Source organism: Balaenoptera ricei, chromosome 10 (genome assembly GCF_028023285.1).
Source record: "Balaenoptera ricei isolate mBalRic1 chromosome 10, mBalRic1.hap2, whole genome shotgun sequence".
NCBI classification, from domain to species: Eukaryota; Metazoa; Chordata; class Mammalia; order Artiodactyla; family Balaenopteridae; genus Balaenoptera; species Balaenoptera ricei.
Window position 1 is genome coordinate 69,481,040 of NC_082648.1, and position 14,019 is coordinate 69,495,058.

A 14,019-nucleotide genomic window follows, 5' to 3' on the forward strand; every position below is an offset into this window, starting at 1 on the left:
AAGTACTAATTGTGATGTCCATACCTGGGGGAAAGACTACCCTGAAAAATTCCAAAGCTTTTCCTACTCTTCATGCCAACATACATGGCACAACCACAGGGCACTATATTAGTGAACTTAATTGCCTTTGTTCCAGCATCATCATCAAGGACTCTTTCCACAAAATGACCCATTTGATATTCTGCTTGAAATCAGTCACCGTAGTCAAAATGTTCACTAGTTGTTATGATAGATCTGAATACACAGCCTCACAAAGTAGATATTTAGGATTACAGGAATGGTCATTTTCTATTTGTGAAATGCTCTCATAAATAAAACCAAATTAAAGCTTCCTTGTAACACCATAATGCCAATAATTTCTACCCAGGACTAGGCACATAAATAATAGCTATTGAAAATGATAATAACCATGGCAGTTATAGTTTGAAATATTCAGCATATATTTACTAATTGCCTACAACATATCATGCTAGAATAATTTGGATGAAATAATTTGGATGTCTACTGTCATGGAATTTAGAGACTAGCAAAAAAGACCAATGAACAGTCAAGTACAAATAAATGTTTTTTAGTGACATAATAGAGGAAATAAGAAGTACAGGATGCTATAAGAGCACATAATGGAAATGCATTGTGAGGAGGGAGGGTCAAGAGAAGCTCCTTGGAGGAAGTGGTACTTAAATTCAATCCTGAAAAATTAGACAATTATCAAAGGAGTTGAGGTGAAGGGGAGAGATGAGAAAGAATCTGTGTTCCAAGCAGAGAGATCAGTGTGGTAAAAAGGCTGGAGGTGAAAAACAAAACAACAAACTTGGAGAACTTAAGGAAATTCATTCTAGCGGCACAAAAAAACCACATGAGAAGGAAAGCACTGGATGGGCAAGTAGGGGGCAGATAATGAAATCCATTTAGTAAAAGACAGGCTAAGAGAATTAGAATTTATGCAAAGAGCAATGGGAAATCACTAAAGGGTTTTTATGCAATGGTATAATAAGATTTGTGATTTAGAAAGAATGGCATGGATACAATGTGGAAAATGTCCTATAAGAACACGGAACTATCCTCATCACTGCCATAATAAACTCTACTGCTTTTTGAATCCACTTTCTACTGCCCGTTAATGTAAAGGCATTTCTTGCAATATGGTAAAGTAGAAAATCTAAAAGCCCTCAAACTACAAAACCCATAAGACATTGAATAGATATAAAAAACATTTTTAAATGCATAGTAGGTCAGAAGGAAATATCAACATTTCAAGGAAATCTGAAAAAAAGAGTAATTCAAACATGAAGAGTAAACTAAAATCCAAAACTGTAAACACCAAGTTGGTACTGTGCATGGGTAGAATGTACTGCTGCTCTAACAAAGAGCCTTGTGGATTACCTACCTTGAGCCCTTGCCCCTCCCCTATAAAACTAGTATCCTCACAGGGGGCACCTTCATGCAAAATGAAAAGCTATAAAAATGCACCCATGAGAGGGAAATGAAAAGGTAGCATATCTCTTCTCCTAGTCTGGTTCTGTTAAGAGAGAGGAAAAGAAATCTGTGCTAAGAATTTGTGATCATAGGCCTGACCTCAGTCCAAGTTTGGTGTTTGAATTCCCATCAGTTGCTGAATTCAAATCTCCAAAGCTTGAAATTAATATAAAATTTTGCCCAGTGGCTGATAAATTTTTAAGACTCTTGGTAGAATTAAATGCAAAAGTCATTCTTAAAGGATACACCCCAAGTCCGGGCAATAGATGATTGCCTGCAAAGGATGAGCAGTCCAAAATTAGAAAACACACAAGGAAACCATCCATTGAGAGCAAGAATCAGCAGATTCTATAAACAGCAGGTAAGACCCCCAAGACTTCAGAAAATAGAACAATCTTATATAAAATACTAAGTGTATTTAAATGATTAAGTGTATAAAGAAGGGAATAGAAAACCTAAATAAAAATAACAAATACAATCAGAAAAATCCAAGCAGATTTGGAAAAGAGCCAAATATAAGTTTTATTTATTTATTTATTTATTTTTTATTCAAACAGAAAGTTACAAAAATTATAATCATCCTCATCAGTTCACTCAGTCCCGTATAATTAATTTTTTTATCTTGATCTTTTGTTAGCACTTTTATGAATTCATCAGTTTTCCATTAGAGTTCTGAAAATGCTTATTCATTCAGTTCAGCAATATAGTCAGTTACCAGAAACCTGTACTTGTCAGAGTCTTTTCCATGAATTCCTTTAAGATGAAACACTTTTATAGGAACATTATTGCAAAAGCATCAGAGTACACCCAGAACTGTCTGTATATGACAAAAGACTTAAAAATGACCACGGTTAAAGATTTGATGAAAGTTCATAATAATGCAATTGACAATGAAATTTAGTTATATCTGAGATATACATTTTAAAATAATAAATAGAATTATGACTTATTATACCAGAACATACAAGATTTTTAGGAATTTCATGTAATGTCTGAAACATTTATATTAACATATTTCCATACAAATAACCCAAAGAAAGTTTAGTATTAGTTTTTAATTTTTTAATTTTTTAATTTAATTTTATTTATTTTTTTATAAGCAGGTTCTTATTAGTCATCAATTTTATACACTTCAGTGTATACATGTCAATCCCAATCGCCCAATTCAGCACACCACCATCCCCACCCCTACTTTCGCCCCTTGGTGTCCATACGTTTGTTCTCTACATCTGTGTCTCAACTTCTGCCCTGCAAACTGGTTCATCTGTACCATTTTTCTAGGTTCCACCTACATGCGTTAATATACGATATTTGTTTTTCTCTTTCTGACTTACTTCACTCTGTATGACAGTCCCTAGATCCATCCACGTCTCAACAAATGACCCAATTTCATTCCTTTTTATGGCTGAGTAATATTCCATCGTATATATGTACCACAACTTCTTTATACATTCGTCTGAAGATGGGCATTTAGGTTGCTTCCATGACCTGGCTATTGTAAATAGTGCTGCAGTGAATATTGGGGTGCGTGTGTCTTTTTGAATTATGGTTTTCTCTGGGTATATGCCGAGTAGTGGGATTGCTGGGTCATATGGTAATTCTATTTTTAGTTTTTTAAGGAACCTCCATACTGTTCTCCATAGTGGCTGTATCAATTTACATTCCCACCAACAGTGCAAGAGGGTTCCCTTTTCTCCACACCCTCTCCAGCATTTGTTGTTGGTAGATTTTCTGATGATGCCCATTCTAACTGGTGTGAGGTGATACCTCATTGTAGTTTTGATTTGCATTTCTCTAATAATTAGTGATGTTCAGCAGCTTTTCATGTGCCTCTTGGCCATCTGTATGTCTCCTTTGGAGAAATGTCTATTTAGGTCTTCTGCCCATTTTTGGATTGGGTTGTTTGTTTGTTTGTTTAATATTGAGCTGCATGAGCTGTTTATATATTTTGGAGATTAATACTTGGTCCGTTGATTTGTTTGCAAATATTTTCTCCCATTCTGAGGGTTGCCTTTTCGTCTTGTTTATGGTTTCCTTTGCTGTGCAAAAGCTTTTAAGTTTCAATAGGTCCCATTTGTTTATTTTTGTTTTTATTTCCATTACTCTAGGAGGTGGATCAAAAAAGATCTTGCTGTGATTTATGTCAAAGAGTGTTCTTCCTATGTTTTCCTCTAAGAGTTTTATAGTGTCTGGTCTTACTTTTAGGTCTCGAATCCATTTTGAGTTTATTTTTGTGTATGGTGTTAGGGAGTATTCTAATTTCATTCTTTTCGATGTAGCTGTCCAGTTTTCCTAGCACCACTTATTGAAGAGACTGTCTTTTCTCCATTATATATCCTTGCCTCCTTTGTCATAGATTAGTTGACCATAGGTGCATGGGTTTATCTTTGGGCTTTCTATCCTGTTCCATTCATCTATGTTTCTGTTTTTGTGCCAGTACCATATTGTCTGCATTACTGAAGCTTTGTAGTATAGTCTGAAGTCAGGGAGTCTGATTCCTCCAGCTCCGTTTTTTTCCCTCAAGACTGCTTTGGCTATTTGGGGGTCTTTTGTGTCTCCATACAAATTGTAAGATATTTTGTTCTAGTTCTGTAAAAAAATGCCATTGGTAATTTGATAGGGGTTGCATTGAATCTGTAGATTGCTTTGGGTAGTATAGTCATTTTCACAATACTGATTCTTCCAATCCAAGAACATGGTATATCTCTCTATCTGTTGGTATCATCTTTAATTTCTTTCATCAGTGTCTTATAGTTTTCTGCATACAGGTCTTTTGTCTCCCTAGGTAGGTTTATTCCTAGGTATTTTATTCTTTTTGTTGCAATGGTAAATGGGAGTGTTTCCTTAATTTCTCTTTCAGATTTTTCATCATTAGTGTATAGGAATGCAAGAGATTTCTGTGCATTAATTTTGTATCCTGCAACTTTACCAAATTCATTGATTAGCTCTAGTAGTTTTCTGGTGGCATTTTTAGGATTCTCTATGTATAGTATCATGTCATCTGCAAACAGTGACAGTTTTACTTATTCTTTTCCATTTTGTATTCCTTTTATATCTTTTTCTTCTCTTATTGCTGTGTCTGGGATTTCCAAAACTATGTTGAATAATAGTGGTGAGAGTGGACATCCTTGTCTTGCTCCTGATCTTAGAGGAAATGCTTTCAGTTTTTCACCATTGAGACTGATGTTTGCTGTGGGTTTCTCGTATATGGCCTTTATTATGTTGAGGTAGGTTCCCTCTGTGCCCACTTTCTAGAGAGTTTTTATCACTAATGTGTGTTGAATTTTGTCAAAAGCTTTTTCTGCATCTATTGAGATGATCATATGGTTTTTATTCTTCAATTTGTTAATATGGTGTATCACATTGATTGATTTGCATATCTTGAAGAATCCTTGCATCCCTGGGATAAATCCCACTTGATCATGGTGTATGATCCTTTTAATGTGTTGTTGGATTCTGTTTGCTAGTATTCTGTTGACGATTTTTGCATCTATGTTCATCAGTGATATTGGTCTGTAATTTTCTTTTTTTGTAGTATCTTTGTCTGGTTTTGGTATCAGTTTGATGGTGGCCTCATAGAATGAGTTTGGGAGAGTTCCTTCCTCTGCAATTTTTTGGAAGAGTTTGAGAAGGATGGGTGTTAGCTCTTCTCTAAATGTTTGATAGAATTCACCTGAGAATCCATCTGTTCCTGGACTTTTGTTTGTTGGAAGATTTTTAATCACAGTTTCAATTTCATTATTTGTGATTTGTCTGTTTATATTTTCTATTTCTTCCTGTTTCAATCTCAGAAGGTTGTGCTTTTCTAAGAATTTGTCCATTTCTTCCAGGTTGTCCATTTTATTGGCATAGAGTTGCTTGTAGTAGTCTCTTAGGATGCTTTGTATTTCTGAGGTGTCTGTTGTAACTTCTCCTTTTTCATTTCTAATTTTATTGATTTGAGTCCTCTCCGTCTTTTTCTTGATGAGTCTGGCTAATGGTTTATCAATTTTGTTTATCTTCTCAAAGAACCAGCTTTTAGTTTTATTGATCTTTGCTCTTGTTTTCTTTGTTTCTATTTCATTTATTTCCACTCTGATCTTTATGATTTCTTTCCTTCTGCTAACTTTGGGTTTTGTTTGTTCTTCTTTCTCTAGTTCCTTTAGGTGTAAGGTTAGATTGTTTATTTGACATTTTTCTTGTTTCTTGAGGTAGGCTTGTATAGCTATAAACTTCCCTCTTAGAACTGCTTTTGCTGCATCCCATAGGTTTTGGATCATCATGTTTTCATTGTCATTTGTCTCTAGGTATTTTTTGATTTCCTCTTTGATTTCTTCAGTGATCTCTTGGTTATTTAGTAACGTATTGTTTAGCTTCCAAGTGTTTGTGTTTTTTACATTTTTTTCCCCTGTAATTCATTTCTAATCTCATAGTGTTGTGGTCAGAAAAGATGCTTGATATGATTTCAATTTTCTTAAATTTACTGAGGCTTGATTTGTGACCCAGGATGTGATCTATCCTGGAGAATGTTCCATGCGCACCTGAGAAGAAAGTGTAACCTGCTGTTTTTGGATGGAATGTCCTATAAATATCAATTAAATCTATCTGGTCTATTGTGTCATTTAAAGCTTGTGTTTCCTTATTAATGTTCCCTTTGCGTGATCTGTCCATTGCTGTAAGTGAGGTGTTAAAGTCCCCGACTATTATTGTGTTACTGTCAATTTCCTCTCTTATAGCTGTTATGTATACATATGCCTTTTGTATTGAGGTGCTCCCATGTTGGGTGCATATATATTTATAATTGTTATATCTTCTTCTTGGATTGATCCCTTGATCATTATGTAGTGTCCTTCCTTGTCTCTTGTAACATTCTTTATTTTAAAGTGTATTTTATCTGATATGAGTATTGCTACTCCAGCTTTCTTTTGATTTCCATTTGCATGGAATATCTTTTTCCATCCCCTCACTTTCAGTCTGTATGTGTCCCTAGGTCTGAAGTGGGTCTCTTGTAGACAGCATATATATGGGTCTTGTTTTTGTATACATTCAGCAAGCCTGTGTCTTTTGGTTGGAGCATTTAATCCATTCACGTTTAAGGTAATTATCGATATGTATGTTCCTATGACCATTTTCTTAATTGTTTTGGGTTTGTTTTTGTAGGTCCTTTTCTTCTCTTGTGTTTCCGACTTAGAGAAGTTCCTTTAGCATTTGTTGTAGAGCTGGTTTGGTGGTGCTGAATTTTCTTCACTTTTGCTTGTCTGTAAAGCTTTTTATTTCTCCATTGAATCTGAATGAGATCCTTGCAGGGTAGAGTAATCTTGGTTGTACGTTCTTCCCTTTCATCACTTTAAGTATATCATGCCACTCCCTTCTGGCTTGTAGAGTTTCTGCTGAGAATTCAGCTGTTAACCTTATGGGAGTTCCCTTGTATGTTATTTGTCGTTTTTCCCTTGCTGCTTTCAATAATTTTTCTTTGTCTTCAATTTTTACCAATTTGATTACTATGTGTCTCTGTGTGTTTCTCCTTGGGTTTATCCTGTATGGGACTCTCTGTGCTTCCTGGACTTGGGTGGCTATTTCCTTTCCCATGTTAAGGAAGTTTTCGACTATAATCTCTTCAAATATTTTCTCAGGTCCTTTCTCTCTCTCTTCTCCTTCTGGGACCCCTATAATGAGAATGTTGTTGTGTTTAATGTTGTCCCAGAGCTCTCTTAGGCTGTCTTCATTTCTTTTCATTCTTTTTTCTTTATTCTGTTCCGCAGCAGTGAATTCCACCATTCTGTCTTCCAGGTCACTTATCCGTTCTTCTGCCTCAGTTATTCTGCTATTTATTCCTTCTAGTGTAGTTTTCATTTCAGGTATTGTATTGTTCATCTCTGTTTGTTTGTTCTTTAATTCTTCTAGGTCTATGTTAAACATTTCTTGCATCTTCTCGATCTTTGCCTCCATTCTTTTTCTGAGGTCCTGGATCATCTTCACTATCATTATTCTGAATTCTTTTTCTGGAAGGTTGCCTATCTCCACTTCATTTAGTTGTTTTTCTGGGGTTTTATCTTGTTCCTTCATCTGGTACATAGCCCTCTGCCTTTTCATCTTGTCTATCTTTCTGTGAATGTGGTTTTTGTTCCACAGGCTGCAGGATTGTGGTTCTTCTTGCTTCTGCTGTCTGCCCTCTCCAAATATAAGTTTTAGAAATTCAAATTTTATTCGAGAGTAAAAACGAAAGTTAAATGAAGCTGAATACATGATTAGTGAATTGTTAATGCTGAGAAAATTACCAAGAAAGCAATGACTATAAACAAGAATAATATTAATTTAAGGGATATAAAGTCAAAGTGGAACTAAAAACATTTGATCACAATAACATGGAAGATATGATGGGAGTTAATAAAGAGAAAACATTCTAAATCAGTTGTATTCTTTGGGGAAAATGCAGAAATTTGGATCTCTTTAAACTTGTTTAAATATATATGTTAAACTTTTAAGGGTAACATTTAAAAGAAATAAATAATCTCATTTCAGTGGAAGTACACAATTTTCAAATGAATAGAAAGATTAAAAGACTTAAGGTAATCTCTGTCAATCCAATAGAACACATAAGGAAAATGTAAGCATAGGAAAAAATTACACAAAATAAAATGGTTAAAATAAACGAAAATAACAATTAAAATACACATAAATGTAATTTTTAAATCCCTAAAACATATGGGCCCCCCAGAATTGCAGATGAAAGGATAAAGGAAAAGAAGACAGCAGATACCGTCAAATAAAAAGAAGAAATACTAATAAAAAGAAAACTAGCATAAAACAAAACAGAATTTATGGACAAAAGAAAAAATATATAAAAGTGTTATCAGGCATAAAGAGTGATTGAATGATAAAAAGAAAGATTTGACAGGAAGATGTTATACTTATAAACTAAACTATATGTATGTACCTAATAACATAACTTCAAAGCATTCTAAGTTCTCATTTAATTGACACAGCAAACTCATAAACTGGGTATTGTTAGTGTGTACATTTTACAAATGGAGAAACTTAGACACAAAGAGGTAAATAATTTGCCCAGATTCACACATCTAGTACATGATAGAGCTGGGACATACCCATTTGTACCACAGTCATTCAAGATTCAAAAGGTCATTAAAAAAAATAGAGTGGAAAGCAACTCCCACAATTTATGACAAAAACAACAAATTCTTCTTTGATATTTTAGACAAAAAGTAGAAAATGAACATATGTTTCCTGTTTATCAAGGTACAGACTGACCTGAGAATTTTCATGGAGTCCTTCCTCTCAGCTCCTATAGCACTATCTCCACTCCTCTGGCACTTACTGTTGCCTCATATGGTTAATCACCTTAAATATATTACAAGGTCTTTGAGTTTAGAAGCCATGGCTTAGAGTCCTTTGTTGCATCCAGAGTACCTTACAGAATATATTATACATAAACTATATATACATCTTTCAGCCAGTGTCTGACAAACAGCAGGTAGTCAATAAATGTTAGCTCTCTGAACCTCAAAATGGGGTGGCATGAATGAGTTTCATAAGTCAGGCAGACAGGTTTGAATACCACCTCTGCTACTACTTAGCTCTGTGACATAGGTCAATTTTCTCAATTTCTTTGAAATGTGGTAATCTCATCCGTTAAGAGTCACACAGTATATCCACCTTAGTGCTATAAGCATTAATGAGAATAGTGTGTGAATAGACACTGATACATAGTAGGAGCTCAGTGAATATTACTTATACTTTCCCTCCATTAGAAAACTGATTTTATACAGTCTCCATCCTAGAGTTTTGTATTAGGCTTCTCCAGAGAAACAGAACCAATAGAGGCTGAGAAGTCCCACAATCTGCCCTGCAAACTGGAGAGCCAGGAGGCCAGTGGTGTAATTCAGTGGCCTGAGAGCCAGAGAGCTGATTGTATAGATTCCAGGTCTAAAGCCTTGAAAATCCAGAGCACTAAGGGCAGGAGAAGATCAATGTTCCAGGCAGACAAAAACTGAATTCAACCTTCCTCTGCCTCTTTTTTATTTTTTTTAAGTTAATTAATTAATTAATTTGGTTGCTCCAGGTCTTAGTTGTGGCTCACAGGCTCCTTAGTTGTGGCTTGCCAGCTCCTTACTTGTGGCACACGGGCTCCTTAGTTGTGGCATGTGAACTCTTAGTTGCGGCATGCACGTGGGATCTAGTTCCCTGACCAGGGATCGAACCTGGGCCCCCTTCTTTGGGAGCACGGAGTCTTAACCACTCCGCCACTGGGGAAGTCCCAGAATTCAATTCAAGCCCTCAGTGGATTGGAGGATGCCCACCCACATTGGGAAGGGCCATCTGCTTTACTCAGTTCACCAATTCAAACGCTAATCTCTTCCAGAAACGTCCTCACAGACACACCCAGAAATAAGGTGTAACCAGCTATCTGGACATCCCATGGCCCAGTCATGTTGACACGTAAAATTAATCATCACACTTTATTACAGACATTAGGTCCAGAGTCAACAAGAGAATTGCTCTTGTATCTTCCTGAGTATGAAATGTGAAACACAGATCTCATCAACAGTGCAGTCTCAAAATATCAGCAGTAGTCCATTAACACCAAAACGATTTTTTGAAACACAATTTTAATGGACATGATCTAAATTCAGAATGGATGAACATAGTGACTGTGACCACTACATTTTAGCAAACTGAAGCTACTTAGACAATAATAAGCAGCTCACACAGAAAAGAAGTGTTTCAGAAACATTAGAGGAATAAGATGACAGAGAATGACTAAAAGGTAGAGAATAATGCAGCCAGATGAAAAGTCCAGTACCAGCAAGTTCACCCTAGTGTGCTGCAATCAGGAACAGAGGGTTTTCTGTGTGAGTTGAGTGTATTTTAATTAGGTACATTTAGTCAGATAGTGCATACAAAGTTGGGTTGTTGACACTGTGAATTCTACAAATAGCAAACTGTTTGAATAATAAGAAAAAAATGTGCATATTTTCAAACTGGATTTCTCTAGATTGGACCTCCCACAGCAAGACCACAGATTTACAGATTTTATTCTGAAAGAATAAACTATCCTTATAATAAAAGAGAAAGGTCCTCAGGCCCTGAGCCTTCTCACCTCTTTACCTTCAGTCACATCCAAGGAGTAAACCAAAATTGGGGGAAGCTTATCAACTGTTATGAAACATAGAACTTAATCTATTTTATGAAATTTCTTTGTACTAGTGTTTGTGTCTGATACATCTTTACTGCCAGCACCTGGCATCATATGTAGTAGGGTTGTTGCTTCAGTATATTACTGAATTAGCCTAATTATGTTAAAAATAAACATCTATACTCAAACCATTTGAAACTCAAGTCAAACGCTGAAACTCATGCTCAACAAAGGATAAAAAATTTTGAACCCATCAAGCTAGTCGGTAATCAACCTGTCTCAACATTTCTCTTTGGTGTCTGTAAATTCTATTTTTCTCTGATTGATCACAGATTCCAATCCTCCCTCTTTAAATATGCTTCCACCAAAGTATAAGAAAAAAATATTTACTCATGGAACTCCTGGCTTGACGGTACTTGGAAATCTCTCTCCTAGAACCCAATAATAAGGCATTTTGTTGTTCACAACTTGCAAATGTTGCTATGCAACCACATCGAGGGAAAGAGGGGTTTCAAGCCATAGGATATAGGCACACGAATTGAGGTGTTAGAATAAAATTAGTTGAATGTGTATATGTGTGTGCAGGCAAATACTGTTTAAATTATCAAACAGTAATAAGCTGTAAGTATAAAGCAGTTTTTCTGTGAGGAAACAAAATGAGCCAGAAGAAGCAGATTTTCTAGTTAGAAGCTTATGAAGTTCTTACAGTTAATTAGGCCTGTCTTTTAATTTGATCACTCAAACTGCAGCATAGGCGTAAGGCGAAAAGAAAAGAACAGTGGGTGGACAGTTAGCTACTAAATTGGGCAGGCAGCACACACCAGTATAACTCTCTCTTTTTTCTTCTTCCATTGTGGGTAGGAGGAGTGTAAGAATATATAGAACCAGAATTTTTACTAAACCATGTGTGACAGTCATTGTAACAAGATGGAATTCATGATATTCAGAACCTCACACTTTTAGGCAAGCAAAATTTAAGGATACACTTAGAAATATGTGTGAACAGAGCCTACATGATCTGTAAAGGCAAAAGCAAAACGGAGGTGTTCAAATGGAAGTTTTCCTCTCCTACCGAAATAGATTCCCCAAAACACCCCAAAGCTTTATGTGCTGAAAAAGTTCTTTTAAAATTTTTCTCACTTGGGAAAATAGTAGTATAAATGAAATTGTTTTCCTAAAATCTGGTTGAGCAATTGCACTGCCTTTATCCTTGCCCTTCATCTAAAGACCACCAGAAACACATCTATAATTGAACAAGTTGGGTTTATTATTCACTGAAGCAAAGAGGGAAGCTGCATGGGGAACCGTGGATCATCTCAGTAAGGGGGTGTTAGAGTGTATTAGAGGGTTTGGGCTTTGGTTGGGTGCTTTTGAGGAGAGTCTAAGAAAGCAGGGCTTCACTCTAGATGCTATCAGAAAGCAGGGATGTTTCTGTGGTTGGGTATCGCAATAAAGCTCATCTATATGGACAGCCCACCAAAGTAAGGCTAAAGCTGTAATTGGTAACGAAGTAGCAGCCCTCATGTTAGCAAGGGGAGGGGGATGCTTGCCATTTTGTGGAGAGCACAGTGACCTTGTTTTCGTATGTGCTTAAAAAGACCACTCTGTCATGGTCTCAGAGTGGCCTTGTCTGATGTTGGTGTTTCATTGTTTCTGTACAATGGGAGAACCACTAGCTGTAAGTACCAGGCCAGCACCAAATAACTCTGAAGCCTAGAGCTGTGTCACAACAGTTCCCCAATGTCAAGGGCTACTTTTTTCTTTCTCACCTCTGAATGCTTTTGGAATAATAAATCTTTTACTTATTGTGAAATTAGAATGTACACATGAACTAGGCTTGAGATCTTTGGGTACCATGTTGGATTTACCATATGAAGCAAAAGATTTACCACCACACATTATATGATCTTCTATCGTTCACATTATCAAGGATCTGTTTTCTCTGGAAATCAACACAATCCCCTCTGCTCAGTAACTAGGCTGCCTACAAATATAAGTGACAAGCACACCCTTACTGATTAAATTACTACAACGGTCAACATTTATGTAGTCCTTATTTACAGAAGAGCTTTATATCATCTTTTCTGTTATTCCTCACAAAAAGAAGACTATGGATGACCTAAAGAGAGCAAATGGCTTTCCAAAAGGCACAGATTAGTGGGGCTGAAACATGAAGTCGTATTCTGAACTGAGAATCCATTCTTAGTATGTTCACCCTTAAATTTGTACAAACTAACGTTAAACAGCATGGTGGCTGAGAGAGCAGCTCTGAGACCAGGCCACCTCCATGTGTTTTCTCTTCTGCCACTCACTACCTTTGTGACCTTGAGAAAGTTGTTCCACCTCTCGGTGCCTCAGTTTTCACGTAGTATGAGCTAGATACTAAGAAAAGAGAATTTTTCATAGTATCTAGCTCACAGCTTTGTTTCAAAGATTAAATCAGTCAGTACGTGAAATGAGTTGAGAACAGTGCAGACACATCATTAGCATTTATTAAATGTTAGCTATGGTTCCAGTACCTCAGAATGTGACTTTATTGAAGATTTGGCCATTAAAGAGGTAATTAAGTTAAAATGAGGCCATTAGGGTGAACCCTAATCCAATCTGAATGGGGCCCTTCTAAGAAGAGGAAATTTGGACACATAGAGAAACACCAGGGCTGCGTGTGCCCAGAGAAAAAACTATGTGAGGATACAGCCAGAAGGTGGCCATCGGCAAGGCAAGCAGTGAGGTCTCAGAAGACACCAAACCTGCTGACACCTTGGTCTTGGGCTCCCAGCCTCTAGAACTTGAGAAAATAAATTTCTATTGTTTAAGGCACCCAGTCTGTGGTATTTTGCTATGGCGGCCCTAGCAAACTAATGCAGACACATTTGTAAATGTTAGCCATTACTAGTGGTTGAACAATCCCAACAAATTTGTTTCCAGCTCTTAAAATTTGTACATAAAGATATTGATGAGATACTGAAAGAGAACACAAAATTACTCTTTCCAATTTTTAAGAGCTGATATCTTCTCTTAGATTTTTTAACTGTTGATTTCTTTCAAGCTTCTCATAAAGATCTCTTCCCTCCTGTCCTCACAGATTCCACCTTATATATCCCTGTATATAAAAGTATACATATATTGCTTCATGCATTTAAATTAGTATATGATATAATCCACATAGTGAGGATAAAAGGAGAACAGTTAAAGAGGAATAGAAGGATGATAAAGCCATAAATAAGTCTGTACCTGAGCTATAAATGAGAGCTAGACCATGGCCAGTCACCAGGAAAAGATTCCTTCTGTTAGCGCTTTCGTTTTGGAAATTAGCAAGACCCAGTAAAGAGATTTTTACAATCCACAGCCACATACCTTCCAGCCTCTGCTGGAAGAGACACTTACATCTACTCTGGACATAGAAAGTT

At 36.3% G+C, this 14,019-nt stretch overlaps 1 long non-coding RNA gene across 1 annotated transcript in view; it reads left to right on the forward strand.

The window, feature by feature from the left end:
* Positions 1-14,019, forward strand: part of LOC132373440 (uncharacterized) — a 73,025-nt gene that overhangs the window by 31,566 nt on the left and 27,440 nt on the right. The window lies entirely within an intron of this gene.